Genomic DNA, 5524 nt, shown 5'->3' with positions numbered 1-5524 from the left:
GGGATATTACCACTTAGATACTTACTTTGTGAAGGTTAGAAAGGGCACAACTTATTTGGTGTGTATAAACCTACATTAAATGTTTGCAAAGGCACTGTCTCTTCTGGACAAAGCTCTGATTCTAAGAAGTATATTAATAATAAGTCAGTATAGTTATTGGTATGGGGAAGAGATTCAGCTGTTTTGTGGTGGGTGGGTGATGAAGAGACAGGAACAAATCCAGCAAATGTGAATGGATTGCTTTATGCCTCTGCAGGCATGAATTAAGAAGTAAATATTACTTTGTCTCCTGTACCTAACTCCACTTACTGTCTTGATTGACTTGTCCTTGGGCTATGAAAGATCTAGTTTGCGGTGAAGACCATAACGAAATAGTTTGAAAACCATGAGAGTTTTCTTGTTTCAGGAAAGTAGATATTGCTTAAAGTCAACTTGTGTTTTTCATTCACTTAATACAAAAATGCATCCTGTGACATGTGTTGTGCTTACTGTGCTGGTATCCAAGTTAAACAAGGAAAGGGGGATAGACTGAAAACATCTGGAGGAGGTGGTTTCTGTGCTGAGACAGGGAAAGTCTAAGTAGATAAAAGGAGGACACCCAAAATCCAAGGATGAGCTGGAGTAAAAGTGGTGAGGTTGCAGCTAACATAGTTGACAATCGTTTGCCTGGATATATTTCCAGATACAGTGAAACATAAAGATATACCAAGGTAGTGAGATGCCAGATTTATAAAGAAATGACTAAACCAAGATGAGTTTGTGTGCTTAGAGTTGGAAAGGCATTAAATGCCACCCTGAGGACGTAAGCTTGTCTTTGGCTTGAATATAAAAGCAACATAAAGTATTGACTTGAAAATATAATGTAGACTCTTGAGGGCAGGAAATGAAAGCACCAATTTTAATGCTTTGAAAACAGCACAAAGAAGACCATAGATAAAATTACTTCTTAAATTCTACCACATGCTGAATGTGCCATCTGAGACTACATCATGTGACCTTTATGATTCCAGGGATGACATAATAGAGACCATGATCCCTGGGCCGGTTCCTGCATTTATCTCCTGTTCCAGCCTATCCTATAAACCCTTTTAATACTTTCCAGGATGAACAAGAAACCACTTAGTAATTTTCCCTCTCTCCATGTTTTAGTCTTTTTCCAAATTCTTCCATTTTCTCTTCCTCCTTACAAGAAAGTATTTAAATTTACTCCCATATTTTTCCATCAAATGATCATATCAATCAAATATCTCTTTTTAACTTAAATGTTAATTTAGTCTCCCATTTAATCTTAACCTAATTTAAAAAAATAAGGTTAATACAGGTACACATCTATGCTTCTTATTCAAATAAGAAAATTGCAGATATCTGTCAACATTTGCCAACATCAATTTTAATCTTTGTAATCCTGCATAAACTGGTAGTCCTCTGGTAGATCCTTTGTAATTAGGATGACGTTCATAAAGTGAAGTTGGCTGATGAGTTGGCCTTGAAAGAGAGGTAGCTGATGTATAAGCTGTCATTGTCACTGGAAACCGTGCATTGCTCCCTGGTTGAAGTTTAGAAAAACGACCTTCTTTGGCAGATATGTTGTGATATCCATTTGGAAAAGCAGAAGGCTCCACCATCAGTCCAAAATAATTACTCTGCATTGGAGACAAGATGGTGTTCTGAGAAGTAGAATTTTTGGTTTTAATGAACTTCATAATAAGGTCATTTGCTTCAGTGTATCTGCTTTGAGTGTGCCAGTGGACAATGTTCAACTGATTTAAAATAGCATGCTGATCTACTGCAATTTGTTCTGGTGGTCTGATGGACCAGAAAAATCACCGCTGATCGGGGTAGTTTTATCACCAATTATGTGGCTAGTAGAGGGCTTTCTAATTAGAGGCATTTTTAATTTTGCAAAAGGTAAAAATGCACTTTCTCCACTAGTGTCAGCCACAAAACCAGAATTATGAGTATCCACATTACCCCCTGCAATAAAGTGCTTCTTATTGAAATCTTAAGACAATGAAGATACCAGAGAGGCATTTTTAATCCCAACTCTTCTTTTTATTCTGATTAAAACCTGGGGAAAGACTCGTTTAAAATTTGAATTATGGTAGATCTGCAGCTACAATCAAAGTGAAAAATTTTAGTAATATTTTAAACCAAAATACAAGACTACAATAAGCCTAACGTATAAAACATCAGATTTCACATTTACAATGCACAGATAATATCATGAAAATATGAACATTGCTATTTTTTAAATTTCCTTATTTGTAAAATACACATATAAGTAGTATAGTCATCAAATTAAAGAAGTTAGCATTTGCAGTAACTGTGAATGCCACTTTTCACAAGCAGCTTTAATACCTTTATATAGATTTCTGATAAGATTCATAGTTGCAAGCAAAGTTTCTCTGAATCTTGAATACATATGGCACTGTCCTCATTTTTAGAAAAAATAAAGAATTTAAGACTTGGTAATTTTATACAGTTTTCAAAATCTAGCTTTAAATATATATTACCATAGACTGATGTACAACATAAATTTTCATATATAAGTTACCAAGTGGTAACTAAAATTTCTGAATACCTTGCTTAAAACAGAGACTTCTTTTCCTTGTGCCAGAAAGTCAGCTAGACAAGCAGATCTTTGAAAATTCTGCCTCACTTTACTAAACCCATAAAGGTTAAGCTGTCTAACTAAACTTTTCATACTTCCAGTTTAAATATTCTGAAAGGGGCCTTTCTTTCCAAAACTACCTTCTTAAAGACATCTTCATCAATCACTATGGAAGATCCATTATCATCCCACCAGATGGATTGATATTGGTCACTCCTAGCCATTTTCCAGAGTTTTCTTGGAAATCTCAGAGAACGAAAATCATTATCTTCATCTGGTTCTGAGACACAATGTGTGTAACATGGTCTTTTTATCAAAGATTCTTCAGACAAAGTCTGAAAAGCATTTTCTTCAATCATAGACCTTAAGTCCAAGTCCCCAGAGAATGTTTGATCACACAATAGAGATCTACCAGAGTTACCTGAAACAGTTGGTCCATCTTTATGAGACACATCTTGAATTTCTGAAGAAACATGTGTCATCTCAAATAACTTTTTCTACAGCTACTTTTATAATCTGCATGATTTTGAGCACTGCAGGTTCAAATGCTGATTTGGCAAGCCTGCACAGATAAACTGCTAGGCAATCACAATGGTTCTCAACCTGAGTAGCTGTGTCATCACAATACGACTGGTATCCCAGCAACCCAAGTGTAAAATTCCACCAGTGTTTACTTCTCATTCATCCAGTTAAAATGAAACATAAATGTTGCTTATTTTTATAGTGTGATCTGCAAATATTATCCCCACAAAATCTTTTTAAATAATATAATTTTGGGGTCTATGAAATAAAACCAATCTCCATACTTTTGTACACAAATTTATACTAGATTGGTGAACAGAGAATAAATAATGCAAAAAAAATAATTTTAAAGTTTTGGAAGTTAAAGTGAAATTTGTGTAAAACCTCTACAGAAAATGTGTAACAATTTCAATATCATTTGTTATTAAAATTAAACATAATTTGATTCAGAAATGGAAGTATGTATTTATCTGTGTTCTTTAAAATAAGTAGCTGTATATTCAAAATATGAGAAAAATAAATATCAGTTTATTTGGAATGTTAATAAATAAATTGTAAATATTTATAAAATAAAATTTTATTTATATAATCAATCAAATTTAAGAAATCCCAAAGGGGGGAATTTTTGTTTTAAATTGTAATTCAGTGGTATAAGTAAAACAAATATAATTTAATATTCTGGTATAAAAAGTACAAAAGAGACAATCTTATTGTATATTTGCAAAAGTTTATTTTTACCATTCTTTCAGTCAGAGGTTTTTCAGTCCCTAGAAGGAATAAATTTTCATGTCATCTGTATAATCCATACTCTTGTGGCTTCTGTTATGTGTTCCAAAATGCTGTTGATAAATACTCTTATGTACAAGATCCTGGGTTCAATAAGCAGTGCCTCCATTAAGGGGCAAACAAACAAACAATCAAAAAACAAAGAAATAACAGTATATGTGGTTTGGGGTGGAAAATACCAGGTAATGCATTTTAGGAAGCAATATGTTTCTCAGTCTTCAAATAGTTGGCATTGTTTATATAATACAGCATTTTAAGGCAAGTGTTCTGTTCACTAATTGTAAATGATAGCTATGTTCTCTATCAGTAAACTGATATAACTGGTATTATATATTATATATAAATCCAGTATAACTGGATTTATACCAAAATTTATATTATTTATTTCAAAATAAATTCCATTAAGGATAAGCCAAATTCAAAATGACAGATATAATTTTAAGTAAATAAATGTAAAATCAAGCTGTAATGTAAATTCTTACTTCAGTATCTGTAAATTCCATTCTAAATAAATATTAGCAACCTGAATTCATGGCATATTATATGTATTATAAACTATAGTTAAGTTGGATTTAGTCTTGATTCATAAATATTATTTAACATACGCAGATTATTATATGTGGTAACATCCTATAAAAAACAAAGAATTGAAAAATTACAATTTCAAGAAATGTAGGAAATTTATTGACAGAACTGATCTTAACTATTTTATTTAAATATTCTTTACAAATTCGCTCTATATAGAAGTTAACTAAACAAAATAAAAGCCATATATGAAAAACCCATGAGTAACATCAAGTTCAATGTTAACATACAGGAAGGTTTTCCTCTGGTACAGTAATAAGAAAAAGAAGCTCATTTTCACACGTCCTAAATTACACTACAAGAAGTCCTAGCCAGAACATCTTGTCAAGAAAAAATATAAAAGGTATCCAACTTGTAAAATTCAGTAAAGTATTTACAGATGACATAATTATACATTGATAGAAAACTCCATAGACTCCTCCAGTGACTGTAAGAAATAATGAACAAACTTAGTATACTTGCAGAATACAAAATCAATATACAAATATCCGTTGCATTTTTATATAGTAACGACACATTATCAGAAAGAGAAATTAGGAAAACACTTGTGTGTAAATCTATACCAAAAAGAATAAAATAGGAATACATTTGTTAAGTGAAATAAAAGATCTAAACATAGATCTATAAATTTCAGGTGTAAGAAATATAAGTAAATTAATTAAATAGAAAGATATTCTGTGCTCATGGATTGTATACAATGTGAGGAAATATTGTAATCTATCTTTTCAATATTCAATCTCCACAGCACTAATTATTGAGGAGAATATGTTTTCTTCATTTTATACTCTAGCTTTCTTTTTCATGGGTTAATTCATCATAGGTGTGAGGGATTATATCTGGTTGCTCTACACTCTTCTATTGATTGGTGTCTGTTTCTGAGCCAGTATCATGTTGTTTTATTTACTAAAGCTTTGTAAGAGTGTTTAACATCAGAGAATTTTACACCATGACATTTAATACACTTTTTCAAGATTATTTTGGCAACTCATGATCTTTGTGGTTACATATAAATTTTGATAT

General features: G+C 31.8%; 1 long non-coding RNA gene across 1 annotated transcript; it reads right to left on the bottom strand.

The window, feature by feature from the left end:
• Positions 1 to 1364: 1364 nt before the first annotated feature.
• LOC140694099 (uncharacterized) lies at positions 1365 to 3227 on the bottom strand. Its single transcript, XR_012069850.1, has 2 exons — positions 3033 to 3227; positions 1365 to 1643 (listed from the first exon to the last, which is right to left on the bottom strand). It is a non-coding gene; the product is annotated as an uncharacterized lncRNA (long non-coding RNA).
• Between the last annotated feature and the right edge of the window lie 2297 nt (positions 3228 to 5524).

Source organism: Vicugna pacos, unplaced genomic scaffold (assembly GCF_048564905.1).
Source record: "Vicugna pacos unplaced genomic scaffold, VicPac4 scaffold_20, whole genome shotgun sequence".
Taxonomy (NCBI): Eukaryota; Metazoa; Chordata; class Mammalia; order Artiodactyla; family Camelidae; genus Vicugna; species Vicugna pacos.
The sequence above is the reverse complement of the archived record's forward strand: the minus strand, read 5'-3'. Positions and strand labels throughout refer to the sequence as shown.